The sequence below is a fragment of the Rhineura floridana genome, chromosome 7 (genome assembly GCF_030035675.1).
Source record: "Rhineura floridana isolate rRhiFlo1 chromosome 7, rRhiFlo1.hap2, whole genome shotgun sequence".
Lineage (NCBI taxonomy): Eukaryota > Metazoa > Chordata > Lepidosauria > Squamata > Rhineuridae > Rhineura > Rhineura floridana.
The window spans coordinates 131286984-131309074 of NC_084486.1; the positions used below are offsets into that span (position 1 = coordinate 131286984).

The 22091-nt window shown below is 44.2% G+C and overlaps 2 protein-coding genes across 6 annotated transcripts in view; one reads left to right on the forward strand and one right to left on the reverse strand.

Annotated features, from left to right (window-relative positions):
* PDCD10 (programmed cell death 10) overlaps positions 1–4286 on the reverse strand; it is a 29068-nt gene extending 24782 nt beyond the window's left edge. The window contains exon 1 of one of the 5 annotated variants that reach the window (XM_061637248.1): positions 4168–4286. The gene's annotated coding sequence lies outside the window, so the exon portion shown is untranslated. The other 4 variants (XM_061637250.1, XM_061637246.1, XM_061637249.1 and 1 more) reach the window with 4 other exon arrangements.
* Positions 4287–4466: 180 nt separating this feature from the next.
* SERPINI1 (serpin family I member 1) overlaps positions 4467–22091 on the forward strand; it is a 141852-nt gene continuing 124227 nt past the window's right edge. Inside the window, exon 1 of the mRNA XM_061637245.1 lies at positions 4467–4675. The gene's annotated coding sequence lies outside the window, so the exon portion shown is untranslated. The remainder of the gene's footprint in view (positions 4676–22091) is intronic.

The following is a 22091-nucleotide window of genomic DNA, read 5'->3' on the forward strand; positions in this document are numbered from 1 at the left end:
ATCAGATCACAGGCCAGTTAACCACTTCTAATAGTGGTCAATTACAGTTGCTTAGAAGATGGTGGTAAATTTCAGCATAATTTACATCTTTTTTATAAAACTAATCCTGCAAGCATTAAACAACCAAACTGGAAGAACTTGGAAGTTTAACAGTTCAATTCCCATTTTAGACATCTTAAAGTCACCTCACCCATTCCTCTGAGTTTACCTGGACATACAACAAGGATCTTCTCTGAATAGATTCGAAAAGATTTAGATTTTTCTGAAGAGCAGCAGTTGTGTTTGGCTCAGATTTTGTGACCTTAACAGTGCAGTCATTCAGACACTGAACAAGCAATTTATCAGAATGGCTGTGAACATTTGACTTTTATGTATAATTCAAGATGTCTATATTGACCTCTATAGTGCTAGTTACCACCGAAAATGGCTGCCTGCCTCTGCTGCTGAACACTACATACTAATAATGTACTGTAGTGTGTGGCAAGAAAAACATGTTTGAATGGAAAAGCACATAATCATTAATGTCACTTAATTTTAGAACTTCCTTCCCTTGGAGCCTGTCAAAGTTTGAGCATATGTTAGTAGTGTACGAAAACAGTCAATTGTTTAGGCGTCTAATGGTCTGAAAGAAGCATGCGTTTATTTAAAGTGCATGTTTATATGGAGCTAACACTTTTCTCCCTCTCAAAATACTATTAAGCTGCCAAGGTTTAGAAATGAGCAAGATTAAATCTCAAAGAAAAATAGTTATTCTAACCAATGTTTGCTTTATACAGCGTCGCAAGGACATCTGCAAGTACATCACTTATTTGCTTGTCCATTATTTCAAAATACTGCATAAACATAACAGATTAGCTGCTATCATAGATTACAATTTTATTAAAATATAGTAAAAAGGCCTAGGGTTTCATTAAAAGCAGTTCTACATGAAGGTTTTCTGGTCACACACACACAAGCTGTTCTTCATTTGTTGTGAAGGATCGAGGTGCCTTTCTTCAAGTTTTTTTTTTCTTTAAGAAACATCTAAGCCACCTTTCAGTATGTAAACGTTATATATTTTAAAACAAAATCAGTGTTTGTATTAGGGCATTGCATTTTCCAGAGCTCAAACTAAAATATCTTGGCATTGGGAAAATAGAATTCTTCCACCAACTAGTGCACCCATTAAAGCTGAGCATGCTGTGTGTAACGTGGCAGCACAAGGATCCCAAGCAACACAATTCCTAACTCCTACTTCCACCATATATGCATCTATTTTGTGTATCTTTAAGGTTTAGTTTTATTATCAAAAATAGTGAATACCACCTGCAAGACTACCTAAATATTAAAAAGCATCACTTCATGGAGCTACTTTTGTAAAATGTGCTTTTAAAGTGTATGCGTTCTTTCTTGGAAGTGTTGAGAGAACAAATTTCTCCTGTTTAACAGAAAAGAGTGGTGAACATAAACTTATCTATCCCACAAATACAAAACGCTACATAGGGTGGGATTATCATGCATCTGCATACTTGAAGAGGGCAATAATCTGAAGGAAAAACAATCATTTGGCCACTGTCTGTAAAAATCAGACCACAGAAAGAAAGTATGTCAGCTGGTTGACAAACAGACAACTTTGCACCAGTTTATTTTCTTAGTCGTCACTGAAGTTACAGAAATTGAAAGATCATTTAAACACATAGGGCATTTACTATTTTCTATTTGGTTTCCACACGAATCAGTTTCATTTTCTGTTTTTCAGATGTAAAGGGTACAGATAAGAATCCTGGCATCTCAAAAAGAATGAATGTACCAAAATGTGTCACGCAATTTACTCCTTAGATATTTAAGGGGCTTCTTATTAAAGAAAAAATACATTGATGCATGAAAAGATACAGGAGATGCTAATATCAACTGCATAAACAGAAGAGTTTCAACAAATTAGTCCTAAACCTATAGAGACTCCAACTGGAATTTCACATTGGGATATGGGGTGAAGTGTCAAAGGCACTGAACATCATTACTATGTACTGGTAGAGAGGAACACCTCTTTTTAAGAGCAACCTACTTTTGTGCTTCAAGACTGCCTCACAATTTCAGTATACAACCATTTACTGTCCAACATATGCCTTCAAACAACCTTCTTATATGCCTTCTTAGTCATGTTAGGAAAATGGTCTGTACCTGTGCAGCAGAGCTACTTTTTTCATATTATGCAAAAGTCTCTGGCTTCGTGACTGGCTGTGCTTGGTCATATCAAGATGGAGACAAAAACAGCCCTTTTGCTTTCTCCAGCGAAAACCACGGTAGCCCCAGTTTCAAAAATATTGTAGTCATACACTGGCAAAAGATGTATCAATAAAGATTTGTCTTTAAGAGCAACGTCCATGATCAGTTCAATGACTCCAAAGTAACCCATTAACTATTACACACCCTCTTGTTGCCATCGTTCCACCAACCCACACACAGTACTTCCAAGTCTGATTCACCATAAGTGATAACGTAGCATAACCAAATCAACACATTAACTAACCCTTATCTAGTGACTCTAAGGAGTTTTGTTCCAAAATGGAAAGATTTCAAGTTCTTTATTTTACTGCTGAAAAAATTTCATTTCAAAAATTAATAACAATTAATAGACACCAACTGCAAGGACAACTTTAGGCAAACTTGACACTTTTAGAGTTTGTAGCTGTGTTTACTAAATACAAGTAAAATAAACATACTGAACTGGATCACTCTCTAGGGTATCAGAACATTTTCCAATACAAATGGAAAAATTTCCAATGGAAATCACCCTATGCAAATTATCCTAACTTGCATAGGAAAAAAAATCCAGAAAACCCCCATGATTGCCTATCCCCATTCTTTCTATTACTGCCCCACTCATCCATCCTTCTCTCCCCCTTCATTCTCCCACTCAAAGAATGCAACAACCGCCTGGATTGGATGAGAGCAGAGTCTACCTAATGGAGCACTCTGTTCCCAACACAGCCTGTGTTTGGTATCCTCTGCATAAAATGCTCCAAGGTCCCAATGCTTCTTCATTAAATCTATCTTTTGAGTCCTCCATCAATCCCTCTCTCACAAGCACATCACCTCTTCACATTGCAAACATGGGCATGGGCATGGACACACACACACCACTACTCTACTGAAGCACTGGTCTATTGAAAAAGATGAACTGACAACATTCCAGTATTCTCTTCTTCTACAAGGTGCATGACAGGAACCTCACGACCAAGTAAGTACCTGTAAAAGCTACTCCCTACATATAACAAAATGGGCATGTGTAGGAAATTGGAACCTAATCTCCCCCCCCTCAATATGCCAGCTTTCCTCCCCACAAGAGGGAGCATTGTAAGAGCATGCAGTCCACCACACAACCTCCTACAGCCTTAAGAGGGAGCATTGTAAGAGCATACAGTCCAACCAGTTTTCTCTCTTCATCTGCTGTTTACACAGAACAGACTTGTCGACCTTATCAACTCCTCTTTGGGAAGAGGGAGACATACATTACCTCCCTCCCCCCTACACACACACCCCCTTACTTCAAGAGAGCCAGGCCTTCTCCCCCTGGAGAGCAAGGACACTACTTCCTCTTTCCAGTTCTCCCCACTTTTTCTCTCCAAGGAGGGAAGCTGCTCACATCGCGCACAAAAGCCTTCCTATCCCCTCCTCTAATCCTAAGCATCCTCCCCAATGGAAGTGGGGACCCTCGCCTTCAAAGCGTTGGACCTGCACGTATACGTCCTCCTGCCCTCTCCCAGGGACACACCAGCCTTCCTTACCCCTCCTGCTTAGAGATCTCGGAAAAAGAATGGGCCCTGTACCTCAAAGCTCCGAGGGTGGGCTGAGGAGAAGGAGGGGGGGGAGAGAGAAAACCAGGTCCCTTCCCTTCGCGGGCCGGGGCACTAGGCCCCTCTGCAACCTAAGGCCGCCTCTACCTGGCTGCTAGCAGATTCTCGAAGCCCTTTTACGCCTTTCGGGCGGCGTAACCTCTGCAGTACGGCTAGGCCCTGCGTAAACTTACGACTGACCCCTGCGGCCGTTGCCCAGGCGACCCAATAATAATAATAACAATAATAATAATGGCCGCAGCCAGCTCCTTACCTCCCCTCCCTGCCCACCCGCCCCTCGAAGCCTTTAGGGCTTCCGAACGGGCTCCGCCGTAGCTACTGCCGGAAGTACCAGCCAAAAAGGAAGCGTCCTCCTCTCGCCAGCCGCCGCCGCCGTCGTTACCACACACCAGGCGTTGTCCGGAACTACCCGGCGACCGCGCAGGCCCATGGGACCTGTAGTCCGTTTCCCGGAAAGACTACAACTCCCGAGAAGCATTGCGGGGACGAAGCAAGGCGACGGCAAAAGAAAAAAAAGGGTAGAAGAGGCATTAAACGACCAGATATAGAAGGAGGAGGAACGGGTGAGAAAGTAAGCCAATCAGGGCACAGCATCGAGGAAGGAGGCGTGGCAATAGCCATGTATGGAAGAGAGGGGGCGGGTAAAGGAAAACTATTCCAGGCGCTGTAAAACGCAAGAGAAACAATCCCTGGAGGCGGTGTTCGCGCTTGCTGCTGCTGTGCTTTCAGCTCCGGCAAAAAGAGCAGTCCTGTTGTGGAGCTAACCGGTGGGTGCATCCACATTTTCAGCATCTGCATTTACCGCATCATCATCACTCACTCAACGGGGTTTCGGGCAGGTAAGCGCCCCCAGTCACTTCTGCAGTCGCGGAGCTTTGTTCGCTACTTGTGCGGGGTTGGCAGGTGGACTGGACGCAGCTCTTCCGCCTATTTCATGTTCCTTTTTTCTTTTTAATAGAGTAATTTTTTTCAGCGCTCATTAGAGAACTGCAGTGTCACAGTGGTGTGTGTGTGTTTTTTAAAGAGTTTTCCTTATTCTTTTTTTTTAAAAAAAAGCACAGTGTTTTTTGTCGTGGATGTCAGATGTTTCAGTAAAATAACTTAAACACTTTCGATTTATGTGGAAATATCGCCTCAGTTTCATAGACGTGATATTATAAATCTCTTTTGAAACACTTAACGGTTTGACAGTGAGCCTTTGTTATTTTCTTCCCCGTTACTACATACCTACGAGGATATATATTTCTATATCTTGTATTCGTCTATCATATAAGGTAGATATGTTTTCTTTTTTAAAAAACTGCAGTCTTTTTTTCCCTTTATTGGGATTTTGGTGAATACAGTACTTGATTTTACTGAGTCATTAGAGAAAATATCCCAGTTACTTGAGCAGAATCTCGTTTTCGCCCATTGTCATTCTCCATAAGCCGCAATTCACATGTGCTCTTTGCTGGGAGTCATTAAGAAAATGCTTCCATTTGCTGTAAAAGATGTTTTGAACTTTAAAATACAATACCTAGAAGTAGCAATTGTGTGTGTGTGAGAGAGAGAGAGAGGGAGGATATTAATATTGTCTGTTAATTTTAGAATAGGAACTGTTCATGTTTATCCTAGATGCTATCGCTTCCTCTACAGGGCTCTCTGTATAACATCTGTTGTTTTTGTTAAAAAATGTGCTTTTGAAATGCTTTCTCTTGAAAGTTTTATAAAGAATGTCAGTCCAGTAAAATGATCCCCAGTCCTCGGCACGGTATATTTTCATGTCTGTTAGTTCAGGCTGGAGTGCTTACATTGAAGTCAATGACAATTTTGCAATTGCCTTCAAGTGGGTCATTATTTAGTAATTCCAGCTGCTCTTAGAAGAAAGAAATGAAAATGCCTTCTCAAAATGTATATCAAATAAACTTACCCACAATAGAAAGTGAGATGTAGTAATTGGGAGGAGATAATATAGAGATCTTTCACAAGACAGCTACATTTGGGTCTCCAATGTAATTCTGTGTTGTGATTCACTTACATAGGAGCACTGCCCATTGAACACAAAGGGGGTTACTTCTGTGTATGGATATGGCTCCACATTGAGCTGCACTGAATCTGCAAACTAATCCTGGAGATGTTTATTCAGAATTAGGGCCTACTAAATTCAGTGGGACTTGCTTTCCAAATAAGTGTACACAGGAATGTTAAACTGTTTTATTCCTATTAATCTGGTTTATATCCTGCTTTCAATTATAGAATCAGTTTGCCTGTAAATGTTGCTGATCCATATCACTTGCAAATATGAGACCCATCTTTGATAAGAACTTCATGTGAAATGCAAAATCAAAAGTTGGCATTTAAAATGTAAAGAGGAGAAATCTGGTCTCTTGCATACTAGTTACATCAAATGATTGACCTTGTCAACCAGTGGTGATAACAGAGAGATACCTTGCAGAAAAAATCAGGGTGTTACCTTTGAAACTGTTGGCTCTGTGCTGTGCAAGTGAGACTTCAGCTATAGTGGACAGCAGCATATTGTATAATCATTCATCACTTTTTTCCCCATTGGACAAAGGGTTGGAAGCAAGAATGTTGTATCTCAGTGGCAGCTCTGCATTTTTAGGATCAATCCAAAATTCCTAGAGATTAGATGATTTTAGCTGTCTAGAAGACCAGATACCGACAGTTTCTTAGCCCTGACAATTCAAAACTGGATTTAAGCAAAATTAATATCTGGTGACCACGATCTGTAGTGCCTGGGTGAATATAAAAGCTTGATTAGGATTTTGTTGTAATGGAAATTTATGTAAAAATAAACTGCAATCCTAAATGTGTTTATTTGGGAATTACATAGGAAGGTGTCTTATCCCATGTCAGACCATATCTAGCTTAGCACTTTGTATATTGGCAGTGGCACTCTAGGGTTTCAGACAGAGGATATTTCTAACCCTACCCAGAGATGCCAGTGATTGAACCTCGAACCTTCTGCATGCAAAACAGATGTCCTATCACTGGGCAACAGCCCTTCCATGTAGTAAGTAAACCCTATCCGTTCAGTGAAACTTATTCCCTTGTGAGTTTAGGATGCAGCAAATTTCTATTCTGAAATATTTATCACTGCCTAAAAGGTAACCCTGTACATCATTAACAAATATAATTGTTGCTGTCTGTGAGATTACTTTAGAATAACTCCAGTCCTGAGCACTTGGGCTGGCTCATTTGCTCCCTGTGACTGTCTAGAACACACTGCCCTTTGAAATTAGACTCTGACATTGTACACATTTCATCGGATGCTAAAACATCTCTAATTTTTTTCCTCTAAAGAAGGATGAGCTGATTTGTAGGCAGTGTCAGATTTCTTTTGGGAAACTGTTCTTATCTATCTTATTTATTGCATTTTTATTGTTGTACACCACTATATTTGCTAATGTTTAGCTGTCTATACATTTTCCAAAGAAATAGTCTCCCTGTTGTTTGGGAGGGTGCAGTGATCTGTATGCCTGGTCCCAAGCATGTATTTGCTGGTGTCACGTGATTTTTAGGATTAGACCATAGTTTGTATTTCGTTGATTATACTTTGTATTTATTTCCCCACTCTAGCTGTCAAGCCCCATATCTTGTATTCCTACAAACTGCTCTTCTTATCGTGTTACTTTGGTTTATCCTGTTTAACTTGGTTCTTGTTGCTCCAGTCCAGTAATACCAAACCATGTGCAGAAACAAGCTTTCATACATGGATGAGCTAGGGCAGACATGCAGAAGACAGTTGAGCTCAGTACTGGTGACACGCCCAGTGCTGTTGCATCTATGAGAAGAGGAATGCTAATGGGCCTTTTTTGCCCATTCCAGCACGGATTTTCTTATGTTTGTACTTAGCAATGTGGCATATACAGCAACCTGTGGCACCCCATGTAATTCTTTTGCATCAGCTAACTTTGATGTATGATAGCCACAATAAGGAGCTCATCTCTCTGCTCAATCAGCGGGATTCTGGGTGTATATACTTCTCTGTCCAAATTTCACATGTGATCACAGAATCATAGAGTTTGGCGGGACATTGAAAGTCATCAAGTCCAATCCCCTGCTCAGTAGAGGATGTAACCACAGCATCCCAGACCGCCCTCCAGCCTCTGCATAGGTACCTCCAGAAAAAGAAAGCCCACCACCTCCCAGGGCGGTCTGTTACACTGTCTTATTGGCTCTTACTGTTAGGAAGTTTCTCCTAGTGTTTAGACAAAATCTGCTTCCTTACAGTTTCCACTCATTATTTCTAGTTCTGCCCTCCGAGTCTTTTCCATCTTCTGCATGGCAGCCTTTCATATACTTGAAGAAAGCACAAAGTAGGCTCTTGTTTTGGCATGAGCTTTTATTGATTGATTGATTGATTGCACTTGTATACCGCCCCATAGCCGAAGCTCTCTGGGCGGTTTACAGCAATCAAAAACATTAAAACAAATATACAATTTAAAATACATATTTTAAAAACAATTTAAAACACAATTTTAAAATTTAAAACAATATAAAAACAATTTAAAACACATGCTAAAATGCCTGGGAGAAGAGGAAAGTCTTTAGCTGGCGCCAAAAAAATAACAGCGTTGGTGCCAGGCGCACCTCGTCAGGAAGATCGTTCCATAATTTGGGGACCACCACTGAGAAGGGCAATCAAAAAGAGAAGGTCAAAGACCAAGATGCTGGAAAGTGGGAACTTTTATTTTTTATAAAACCCAACGCGTTTCAGCCTGTTATCTACAGGCCTTTATCAGGGGATAATAGCTTATAAGATTAAAAGACGAGCAAATCGCTTTTTGATTGCCCATTTGGATGCTAGCCACCCTCTGTTTACACCACTGAGAAGGCCCTCTCACTTGTTGCCACCCTCCGAGCTTCCCTTGGAGTAGGCACCTGGAGGAGGGCCTTTGATCTTGACCGTGGTGTACGGGTGGGTTCGTATCGGGAGAGGCGTTCCATCAGGTATTGTGGTCCCAAGCCATGTAAGGCTTTATAGGTCAAAACCAGCACCTTGAATTGAGCTCGGAAACATAGAGGCAGCCAATGCAAGCGGGCCAGAATCGGTTTTATATGTTCGGACCGTCTGGTCCCTGTTACCAATCTGGCCACTGCAATTTGCACAAGCTGCAGTTTCTGAACCGTCTTCAAAGGCAGCCCCACATAGAGTGCATTGCAGTAATCTAATTTGGAGGTTACCAAAGCATGGACAACTGAAGCCAGGTTATCCCTGTCCAGATAGGGACGTAGTGGGGCCACCAACTAAAGTTGGTAGAAGGCACTGTTACCTGATTAAAAGAATACTAGAAGGCTTAATTATATGAATTTCAATGACTAATTTATTGATTAAATTCTGTATACATTTACAGATGAACAAAAAAAAGGAAAAAAGCACACTTTTAGATGATGTACCCATGTTTTGTAGAACACACTGTTTTCTTTTTGAAACAGAAGAGAATGCCTCTTCCGAGATGGCAGCCCCAGCTACCTTTTTTGTAAGTACTTGTATTAAAAAATACATAAACTAAAACAACAACAAAAACCCACAATCCAGCCCATAAAGGCAGGGCACAATTCTAGTTCAACAAAAAGGCTTTTTATCAATTAACAGATGAGCTAAACACTGAGGCTGTACAGTAAACCTCTTTGTTTCTGGGTTGCCATAGCACACACTCTCTAGGTTGGATCTAGACTACCCTTCCATTTAATGGAAGGGCTCGAGGACAACTGGAGTAAGGAGTGGAGGTGATTATTTATTTTTGCAATTCCCATGCTCATATCTCACACTGGGTTGGAGGTTCCCCGATGTCGTGTTAAGGTCTAATGTGAGATGCCATGGAGAAGGGAGTAAGGCTGGCTCTGTGTGAGCAACTTGCTCCGACAAAGGTTGGGATCAGCCTGAGAACTTTTAGGCCTCTGTCTCCAGGCTGCCTCCTCCAGGCTCCACTCCTCCTATAGAGAGCTTCAGAGCCTTAAAGTGTCAACCCTCTGGCCCAAAGATGGACATCTGTTATAGGCTCCCTTTTGGTACATTCCCTGTGCCACCAGACTGGTGATATGTGGGGGGGGGCATCTGGTTCTTCAGGCTCAGGGAAGATTCTCCTGAGGGACTGGGGTCTGGTGGTCTGGGAGGTTGTTGTGGGGGCCCCTGCCAAACAGACTTGTGCACACTGATCTCCCTATGTTCAGCAGTCAGCTCTGAGCCCTGATCTTGACCCAGCTGCCCATCTGGTGCACTTGCAGCTTCCAACTCCATGTTCAGACCATTGCCAAGTTCATGGGTCATGACCCCCTAACTCTCCAGAGCAGATTTTGAGGAAGTACAGGATTGTATCCAAAGCGTCATGCATGGAATTCTGCTTGTGCGATGCAGCTCTGAAGCTGTCTACAGGGGGGGTGCAGCGTGGAGGAGGTAGTGTGTCAAGTTCAGCTGGTGCCTTCCTCTCCTTGTGTACCCCCCCAGATCTGCTCTGAAGGGTCCCCCAACCCTCTGGAGCAGAATCTGATGGTGCATGGGAGGCTGCAACAGAGAGGAGGGGGAAGTTCTATTGCACAGGTGGACGTCTGTTGTACCCACAGAATAACAGTGTTGGATGCAGCCTTCAAGAATAGGCAAAAATTGCCTCTTCCACCATCACTCAGTTCTACCTGCAGAAGTGTCCAGTTCCCCTGCCAAGTCCAGATCCAGCTCTCTCTTTGCTGCCAGCAGGTTAATATTGCTCATCTGGAATTAAAAACAAACAAACTTGTGTTGCAGTAAAACACAGATGTCCCACTGAGGCAGGATTTTGTTTCTCTTATCTGTCATTCCTATTTACAGGAGATCCAAAGAGTCCCTTAGCCACACTGAAGCGCATGAACACACAAACACACAACATGCCTTCGTCCCTCTCTTCTGCTGCAGCTTCCTGAGTTGAGTTTTTGAGCACAGCTTGTTGTAGAGTGGAAGGTGACAGTCAGAAGTGGGTGAGGAGAGTTTGGAAGCTTAGTTTTGCCTTCAGAAGTTGTCCTAGTGGCCTTTGGGACCCCAGCCTCTTTCTGATCACTTTTTAAGTTTATCCTGAAGGTCAAGAAATCAAATAAACATCACAATCCTAACCATGTTTTTTCCTCAGAAGTACATCTTATTGACTTATATGGGTGGTCATTGTAAAGAACTCCTCGGGCCAACTCCTAACTTGAGGGCAATTGATCCCATCCAGGCACAATCCGTGCCTCCCACACCAGTGTTGATTTAAGCCAAACGGCAACCCTATAAGGTTGGTAGACTCTCACCCAGGGCTGTGGAGTTGGTACGCCAAACCTTCTACTCCGACTCCTCTATTTTTCTACTGTCCGACTCCGACTCCTTCATAAATGGCAAATGTATATTAACTAGTAATAACAAATTTACTGTAGTAAAATGGTAGTACAAGGCATTTCATTACCACCACATGAATCATCAGGCTAGATTGTGTTACGACACGTGCTCTTGGAAACCTGAGTGTGTGAATTTGCCACCCTCATGTCCCATGAAACACACCTCCTTGAGAGGAGGGGGATCTTTTGCTAGGGATAAAAACAAGCGCTTTGTCCTGAAGTGTGCCTAAATGGTGTATCTATATTTAACCCAAGAAATGCAGGTCCAAACCAAAATAAAGCAAAGCTTTCTTTTATTGAAAGAGTAGAATAGCATTACAGAATTACTTGGGTGCGTGGCAGCATTAATCATTAATATCCTAACCCATTCATAACTTTAAACTAAAGAAGTCAAAGGACCCTATTACTATAAGAGGTGAAAGGTAGGAGAGATTACCTATCCTATGCCTGGAGTGGGCGGTTGAATACAGCTGAAGCTATGTGGAAGAGCTCTGATCCAAAACCAGGAAGGAATCTCTTGGTCTCAAGGTTTTGCACCAAGACCCAGAGTCTCCCTGGTTCTGTCCCTGCAGTCCTTGATGCATTCCTTGAGAGTGTAGTACACGTGTTGGACCTCTGATCTTCCTTGGCCCCCCTTCTTTTCTCTTTTTCTAGATTCAGGCCTCAGTTTTAAAAGACGTTTTCCTCTCTCCCCCTCCGGCAAAGGAGGGGTCTGAAAGTCTGGTGATTTTGTGTATGTGTGTGTGTATCTGCATGTGTATTTCTAACTGACCCTGAAAAACTAAGGCTCCTAACGAACAATGGGATTCACTGTGGGTGAGGGAAGTCTGCCAAGAAAAAAGATAACATTTATGCAGAACATTTAGTTAATTTTGTATCTTAATTCTGCCCTTGTTCTTCCTTCGCACAATACCTCTGGATTTCATGACGAGTCTCATAAGAAGGGGTGTAGGGTGGGAATTGTAGTTTTAGCAGGCTCCATGACCTTGCTTCATCGTAACAGTCTATAGAACATAACATCTATTTATTTGATTAAAATTTCTGAACAAGAAAACTTTCCTAAATTCCTATGAAAGTTTTTATTTTGAAGTCTGAGTCGGTATATTTCTTCCGACTCCACCCAAAATTGCTTCCGACTCCACAGCCCTGCTCTCACCACCCCTTATGCTGGCCACCCACTCTGGGCCAAGGGGAAAGCCAAAGTGTCACGAATAGACCTGCCAAGGATTCCAAAAGACAAGAGCCAAAATGCACTTCTTGTCTTGGAGCTTTAAGACAAAAATACCCAGTTATATGGTAGTCTGTGGCTAAATGGCCAAGGTGCTGGATTCAGAGCCAAAATTCCCTTGCAATGAACACACACTGGTAAATAAAAGATAGCCTTTATTTAAATAAAATTATAAATGCAAAAATATAGTAACAAAGTAATTTCTTTAACCAAACACCCGGATGGTTAGGTAAAATACAAAAATACAAAGTGTTCAATCACAGGATAAAAATAACAAAACTGTCTAAGCTACTTCTGTACTCACAAATCATAGGAAGACAGGCAAAGTAACTTCATGGTTCCACATCTCCCTCAGAGATGTATGACCTGGATAGCATTAGGAAGATGGAACCCCAACATCAGGTAGCATCAAGGAACATTGGGGAACGGCATCAAGCCAATTGAGTGCTACTTCTATGAGAAAAAGCATGGCAACAGCCAGGAATTAATTAGCCAATCAGAGGACTTTCTGATGATGAAATTTTCTAGTGCTATCATGCCTGACGGTTGCGCTGTTTCTCCAGCCTACCCAGGCCTATGGCCTTGAGGTACCAGTCTTAATCTGATAAGCAGGTGTTCTCCCTAACTGCTTAATTAACTGGATTCAGCTGTGAGAACTGACAGTCTCATGGCCTGCTAGAGGCACTCATTCAGGTAAGATGTTCCCCCACAATTTCTTGCCACAGAATTTTCTTTATTAGCAAAACCAGACTTTCTTTACAGTTGCATCTTGTCTTCATATGCCAAGCTATGAACAAGCCTTTTGCTCCTACATGCAGCCCTTTTGTTCTTCCCTTCGTGGTGTGAGCAAATAAGCCAGGAAGCCTCAAAATTAACCATAGTTTCCTGCTCCATACGAACCAGGAAACCATGACTAACAGCTTCAGCATTCCAAAGCTAATAACCATAGTTTCTCGGTTTGGATGAAATAGGGAAACAATGGTTAATTTGAGTTTTCCTGGATTTATTGTAGGGAAGGCTCAGGATATCAAACCCTTCCATTCCCTGAAATGACCCTGGAATGGGAGGGGAGGGAAGTGTGCCAGCCCTCAAGCTGGTGTATTTATATTTCCTCCCATTTTGGGATCAATGGGAAGTGGGTGGAGAGCTGATGATGGTAGTTTGTATTACAGCAAACTCTCTCACAGGCCTCATTCATATGACTTGTTGAGCCAGACTAAGGCTTATCAGAACTGTGGAAGCATGCAACTCCAAGACAGAAGCTTGCAGCTGCTTTGCTCTCTTTTGCAGCTGTGCTGTCCTGAACTAAGCCAGGCTTTGGTTTGGTGTGCCATCTAAACCTGTGCTCAGGGATAAGCTCACTCTTAGCTAACCACGAGCTCTAGCCAGGAACAGCTTGTGCTTAGCAAGGAGGGAACTTAATCTTTTTATTTTATGTATGGCTTATTGATATGTGCGCTGCTTAGAAATGTGAATGCTTAAGCATTATAAAAACATCTTAAATAAATAAAACCAGGAGCCCAGGCAGGGCCAGCGCCAGGCGTGAATGGGCCCTTCGGTGCCAGCCTTCCCCAGCCCCCCACTCCCAGCCTGCCCGCTCCCAGCCCCCCTATAGACTGTGCAGGGCCGCTCCACCTGCCTCTTCTTTCTGTCTGTGAATGCCCTGCGCTCACTCCCATAAACCAAGGTGGTGGCGGAGGCTCCTCTAAGGGGCTGATATACCTGCCATCAATCAAGATGGCGGCAGGGGCATCAGCCCCTTAGAGAAGCCTCTGCTGCTGGTTGATGGCAGCTGCGTGCGCAGCTCGCAGGGCATTCACAGAAAGGCAGCAGAGGTAGATGGAGAGGGCGTGCATGGTCTGTAGGGGAGGCTGGGAGCTCTGTCTCTGTGATCTGCGGCAGGGTCAGGAGTCGACCCTGCTGAGGATCGCGGAAGGGTAGCACTGCCCCCACACCCTAAGGAGGGGCCCTTCGGGGAACCCCTGTGGGCCGCAGGGGACCTCAGCCGGGGCCTGGCCTGGCTGCCTTTTGGCGCTGGCCCTGAACCTAGGTTTGGATGACACATTAAGTCAAGCCTTGGCTTAGCTCAGTGTGACAGTCAAAAAGATTGGAGAGGCATAGAGTGGCTATGAGCTCCTGTCTAGGAGCCTACACCTTCGCACAGTTCCAGTAAGCCAGGCATGGGAATCTTTTGGCCCTCCAGATGTTGCTGAACTACAACTCCTATCAGCCCCAGCAAGCATGGGCAATGTCCAGGGGTGATGGGATCTGTAGCTCAGCAACATCTGGAGGGCCAAAGGTTCTCCGCACTTGCTGTAAGCCTTAGCTTGGTTTATGGTCATGCTCTCGACCTTGTATTTGTCCTGGGAGAGGAGGGAAGTGTTCTGAAAGTGGGGGCTATTTCTTATACCCCTGTGTCATGGTCAGATCACTATCTGGTGAATATAGATTTCTCGTTGCCGCAGGGGCAAAGAACCTATTAGAATGGTCCGCCCCAGGCGCTTGATGGATCCAGATGGATTCCTGACTGCGCTTGGGGAATTGGAACCTGCTGAAGGTCGCTCGGTCGAAACCCTGGTGATGGAGTGGAATGAGGGATCACCGGGGCATTGGACCGAGTTGCCCCGAAACGTCCTCTCCCCCTGAACAGAACTCAGATAGCGCCATGGTATTCACCACGGTTGCGCAATCTGAGGCGGGAGGTGAGACGACTAGAACGCCGGTGGCGGAAATCTCGCTCCAAAGGTACTCGGACACAGGTCAGAGCAGCAGTAGCTGCCTACCAGGTGGCAGTGAAGGCAGCAAAGAACGATTTCTTTGCTGCCTCTATTGCATCCGCAGAGTGTTGTCCCAGGAGGTTGTTCCAGGTGGTCTGAAGCCTGGTCGGTCCAGTTGCTCAGGTACCCCTGGAACATTCTAAGACCTCCTGTGACAAATTGGCTACACACTTTGCTGATAAAATCGAACACCTAAGGAGCTCGATTCCGTACGCCGTGGATGCAGTGAATGAACCAGAGTTGACCATTTGCAATCCGGTCCAGTGGGATCTGAGGAAGTGGACAAGGTGCTTTCATCTGTGAAGCCTACCACTTGTCTGATTGATCCTTGCCCATCATGGCTCCTTGTAAATTTTAAGGAGAAACTGGGTGAAGGGATTAGGGCGGTGGTAAACGCATCCTTAGTGGAGGGTGTGATGCCACTGGCCCTCAAGGAGGCAATTATAAGACCTATTTTAAAGAAGTCCTCCCTGGATCCCCGAGTTCTGAACAACTTCCGCCCTGTTTCGAATTTACCATTTTTGGGCAAGATCATTGAGCGAGTGGTGGCTAACCAGTTGTCAGCACACTTGGATGAAATGGATTATCTGGATCCATACCAATCGGGTTTCAGGACTGGACATGGAACTGAAACAGCCTTGGTCGCTCTGGTGGATGATATGAGGAGGGCATTAGATAGGGGAGAATTCACCTTTCTTGTCCTCCTCGATCTCTCAGCGGCTTTTGATACTGTTGACCACAGTATCCTGTTACATCGCCTGGAAGGACTGGGAATTGGAGGCACTGTTTTACAGTGGTTCCGTTCCTTTCTCTCTGACAGGCACCAACAGGTAGCATTGGGAGATGAGGTTTCAGACCCTTGGCCCCTCACTTGTGGAGTGCCACAGGGTTCTATCCTCTCTCCCATGCTATTTAACATCTATATGAAGCCGCTGGGATCTATCATCAGGAGATTTGTGCTGCGGTGTCACCAATATGCGGATGACACACAGCTCCATCTCTCGTTTAAGTCTTCACCAGAGTTGGCTGTGGAGACCATGTCCAAGTGCCTGGAATCCGTGAGTGGATGGATGGGAAGGAACAGGCTGAAGCTAAATCCTGACAAGACCGAGGTACTGCTTGTGGGAGACAGGGGTAGGCTGGGTCCTGTTGACCTGAGGTTTAATGGGGTACAATTGCCCCTAAAGGACCAGGTCCGCAGCCTGGGGGTTGTTCTTGATTCCAGGCTGTCCATGGAGGCTCAGATTTCGGCAGTGAGCCGGGCAGCCTGGTACCAATTACACCTCATACGTAGGCTGCAACCCTACCTCCCTGTTCATCAGCTCCCACTGGTAGTACATGCCCTGGTCACCTCTCGATTAGACTACTGCAATGCGCTCTACGTGGGGTTACCCTTGAAAACGGTCCGGAAACTTCAACTGGTACAGAATGCGGCGGCTCGTTTACTTACAAACAGCCGTCGCCGTGATCATATTACACCAGTATTATTTAATCTACACTGGCTTCCAGTAGTTTTCTGGGCCCAATTCAAGGTGTTGGTGTTAACCTTTAAATCCCTATACGGTTTCGGCCCAGTTTATCTGAAGGAGCACCTCCAGCGTCACCAACTATGCCGCCCGACAAGATCCGCCACGCAGGGCCTTCTCTCAATCCCACCAACAAAAGTAGCTAGGTTGGTGGGGACTAGAGAGAGGGCTTTTTCGGTGGCGGCCCCCACTCTCTGGAATTCCCTCCCGTTCGAACTTCGACATGCCCCTTCCCTGGATACCTTCCGCCGAGCATTAAAAACTTGGCTGTTTGGTCAGGCCTTTGGGACTATCGGGATGGGCTAATTATATACTCAATGCCCATTGCTATGTATTACAATTGCTGCTATTCTGTCACTGTTGATTATTTGTATTTTATTGTATTTATTGTATTTACTGTATTTTGTATTTTATTGAATTTAATATGTACGCCGCCTAGAGTGGCTTCGGCCAGATAGGCGGCCTAAAAATTAAATTATTATTATTATTATTATTATTATTATCTCCTCTCTCCCAGATTGCTCTGCCCATTGCCTGTCATGGTTGGCTCTCATGCCAGTGTGAAGAAACTGTCCTCATTTCTTTTTTGTTGATCAGCTTCATATGGTACACGCATGTTCTTTTTTTTTAAAAAAAACAACCTATATGTAGCCTGAGAAAGATCTTGAACACAGGACGCTGCCTCATACTGAGTCAGACCACTGGTCCACCTGGCTCAATATTGTCTACAGTGACTGGCAGCAGCTCTTCAGGTTTTCAGGCCGAGGATTGAACTGGGGACCTTCTGTATGAAAAGCTGGTGCGCTACCACTGATTTACAGTCTTGTATCCAGTATGATATAGAAAGCTAGTACTATATGAGCAGTGTGGGTTGCTACAGGTCAGAGAGTTACATAGGGCCACAATAATCATTTGTGTGACATCCTACTGCCTATCATTATAGAGCAAAAGAATATGAGGGATATCGTCCTGTGCACACTTACTTGGAAGTAAATTAGCTACGGGACCAAGTTCAAGGTTCTGGTGTACAAAGCCCTATACAGCTTGGGACCAGGATACTTGAAAGATCGTCTTGCCTCTTATATACCCAGGCAATCACTGCACTCTGCAGATACCATCTTATCAGGAGGTCCATTCTGCACCAGGGCTGGCACTAGAGAGCGGCCACGTTGGGCCCTGGCTGAGGGTCCCTGCAGCCCAGAGGGACCCCTGAAGGCCCCCTCCTTAGGGTGAGAGGGTAGCGCTCCTGTTCCATGATCCACGGCAGTGTTGACTCCCAACCCTGCTGCAGATCACATAGAGGGAGCTCCGCCCCCCCCTTCAGACCTTGCAGGCCTGTGACACCTGTCCACACACCTCACCTACCTCTGCCGTTGCTGAGAATGCTGTGTGTGTTGCGCGTGCATACCTGTCATCAGCCAAAATGGCGATGGAAGCTTCCCTAAGGGGTTGATGCCCCTGCTGCCATCTTGGTTGATGGCAGGTATGTGCACGTGTACAGTGCATGTGTGCCATCAATTAAGATGGCGGCGGGGGCATCAGTCCCTTTGGGAAGGCCCCACCACCATCTTGGTTGATGATAGATATGTGTGCACAGCGCACACAGCATTCATGGCAATGGGAGAAGTAGGTGGGGGGTGCAGGCAGGCACTGTGGGCCCAGGGCAGGCTGGTGCTCAAGGGCCCTGATATGCATGGTGCTGGCCCTGTTCTGCACATCATAGGAAGTGGACCTTTAGTGTTGTAGCACCTATCCTTTGGAATTCCCTCTCCTTAAATGTTAGACAGGCACCATCTCTGTTACATTATCCCAGGCTGTGTCTGGTTGGAATTGCTTTTTAATATGTTTTTAAAGATGTTTTGTTTTAATGTATTTTAAGGTCTGTTATAAAAATATATTAAAGGGTGTTTCTAGCATTTTTGTTTGCTGTCCTAGGCTCCTTCTGGGAGAAAGGGCAGGATATAAATAAATAAACCCATTGAATTCAGGCTTACTTCTGGGTAGGGATGTCGGTTAATTCTGACAGAAATAGAAATTGCCAATGTTTGTTATTCGTCCCATGTCTTAAACAGAAATCAATCCAGTGAGCGTGATTGGTATTCGCTGCTGTTGTTGCTTTCAGTCTGCAAACAATACATAATTGATTGCTTCCCCCCCCATGTATATTGTGTTTCCTTTGCATTGCAATGAATGCGGTAGAATAACATCATTTATGTAATTAATTAAAAGTTTTGTAATTTTGCCACAGCACAGTCAGACCAGTAAAGTAAGTTTTGACGGAAGACAAACGGCAGTGAAACAGAAACAGTGCTGCATGCGATAAATACAAGGTGGAACAGAAAAGAACACTTTCTTGCACCCCAGTTCTGAGTAAACATGAATAGGGTTGCGCAGTCATTGTGTACAATCAGCCACTGCTCCCAGGCGAAGTGTTTACTATTTTTCCCAGAGAGAAGTAGTAGAAGTATTAAGCCTCTTAGCATACACTTTAAGACAAAATTCAATTATTCTTCTCTTCCTCCTCTAACAGCAGGGAAAAAAAAAAGAATTGGCTTGCCTCAAGGCTTAAATGCGGTGTAGTAATTCCTCCTGCAGGCATATTGTTGTTATTCCCAGTTTCTCAGTGTGGTACAAGCAAGATCCTATCCCCTCTAATCAGCGGGGTGCAAACACATGCTCTCTGTAGAGTGCAAACCAAACAGTATCATTAACATGTTAAGTAATTGTGGAAGCAGTGGAATGTAAATATGGAAAGCACAATTTTTTTAAAAAATGTTGATCATCCCACAGGTAGCCTGATTGTTGTTGTTAGTGCTGCACCAAAAAAATCCGCTGCTCCCCTCCTAGTTAATGAGAATAGAAAGTGTATTTGAAAATTATCAAAGTGGGGAGAATTTCATTGAAATTCTCATGGGTGCAGTGCAGGGTTTTTGATGTGTGCTTACTTGATTTTCTGAGGTGGCTGAGGGATGTTCCTGAGTTTCTTTCGTTCTACAAATCATCTCATCAGTGGTCTGCATTCTGCATCTTTCACGGGTCCCCATGCTTCAGTCAAAGCCCAAGGGAAGCCATCATGAGGTCACTCCTCCCATGCGGCTCTTTCAGGTCAGGAAGGGCAGGCATCTGCAGAGTGCTTGGGAAATGCTTTTGGAAAAGAATACTGCACACACACCACCGCCCTTGGCCATCTCACAGGATAGAAATTGGTGCATTGGGGTGTGGCCTGGAGGAGTCAGGGGATAATATGGAGAGTTGGAAGCAGAGTGGGAGTGGAATCTTGTGGGCTATGGGTGGAGCTGGGCAGGAGGTGCTAAGCCATAGAATCTGGAGCTTGTCTGGTTTTTCAGCTCCTAGTGCTTCTTAACCTGGAGCACGGATAGCCAATGTGGTGCTTCCAGCTGTTGCTTGACCAGAATCCCCATCATTCGTGACCATTAGCTATGCTAGCTGAGGCTTATGGGAGTTGAAGTCTAACAACAGCTGGAGGGCACCACATTGGTTACCCAGACTTTAGAGAATATAGTTTTTCTAGTTGTACTTATATCTTTATTTTATTTAGATCTAGATCTTTGCCCATCCCTTATAATGTGGATGCATCACTTGCAGTGGTTTACAACAAATAGATTTGCATGAAGGTGAAATTATACAGCCATGAGAGTGGCTGTATAATATAGCCAGCATGGATTTTTTGCATTCCACAATGTTAAATTAAAAATACCCCCATGGCATTCTGATGCTTTCCATAAGCTCATTTGAAAACAAAACCTTACAAAACTTATAGTCTTGAACTCAAACACTTGCTTAACAACCCTTTAAATTTTCATGGCGATACACAAAACAGTCAGAGAGAATCGAGAGTTCAGAGTGTTAAAAGAGAGAGAAAAAAACCAGGGCCCTTTGGGCTTTTTTCTGTCACAAGTTCTCATAATTTGTTGAAATTAATTAAAAATCAGCCCTGTTCACAGAGTACCTGTAATGCAGTTATGACCTTGCCTCATGCTCTAACCCTCATCTTCAGCAGTTTAACAGTTAAAAAATGACTAGCTGATTTTTAATTAATTTAAGAAATTTAACACTGAAGTCTATTATAGCGTCAGGCATGCTCAGTAAGAACTGGCAGTGTTCTGAAAGCCAGACTCACAGCTGCTTGGCTTGGCTAATCAGGGGCTACACCCTCATCAGACCTTTATTTCACTTTAGACAGTCAGGGCTTCCTCCAAAGAATCTTGGGAAGTGTAGTTTGTGAAGGGTGCTGAAAGGAGACTCCTATTCCCCTGACAGAGCCCCAGAGTGGTTTAACAGTCAGCCGCTCATGGAAGCTCTGTGAGGGGAACAGGGCGTCTCCTAGTAACTCTCAGCACCCTTCACAAACTACACTTCCTAGGATTCTTTGGGGGAAGCCATGACTATCTAAAGTGAAATAAAGGTCTGGTGTGGATGTGGCCAGTGACAGCTTTGGTTTAAATTTGGGTGGCAGGCTACATGTGCCTGCTGTAGAATAAAAAGGTGAGGGAAACGCTGAAAAATGATACTGTTCACAATGTTTTCTTTTGGAAAGGAAAGGGTCTTCCTCTTCCTCCCCTCTCCCCCTTCCTGTACCTCTCCCATGTCAGTTTCACTTATCCTAAGCATGATTGCACAGGAGTAAATCCCAATGAACTAAAAAAGTATGCAAATGATCCAACCTGCCCTCCCCTCCTCCCTCCTATCATCTTCCCATTCCCTTACAATCCCGTCCTCCTTCTCCTCTCCCCTCCCCTTCCTCCTCCCCCATGGTCAGTTTGACCTGCCCTAAGCATGATTGTACAGGAGTAAATCCCATTGAACTAAAAAAACATGCAAATGATCAGATCTCCACTCCTCTCTCCCATCACCTCCCTTTTGCCCCTTTCTTTGCCCCTCCCCCTCCTTCCAATCCCCTCCTTCCCCCTCCCTTCTTCTTTCCCTCTCCCCTCCCCTCCCCCATGGTCAGTTTTAACTATCCTAACTATGATTGCATGGAAGTAGATCCTATTGAACTCAGTAAGCATGCAAATGATCAGAACTGTCTTTCCCCTCCTTCTCTCCTCTCCTCCTCCTTCTTCCTCTCCTCCCCCCCCCCCCCCGGTCATACAATACAATATGTTTATTGCGGTCAGCGACCCATACAGAGAGTTAAAATACAGACAAATAAGAACATACAATACAATGATGCATTGAAACTAATAAAATAAGAGTAAAACATAACATCTGTATAGGGAGTTTAGGGAAAATATGAAGTCCGTTTAAGTTGAGCTGCATAAACGAATTTAGCAACTGAGATCATAAGAGATCTATTGGAGCCTGATAAAAGACAGGGTAGCCAGCGCTCAGGAGATTAATTGGTGAATGGCCATAT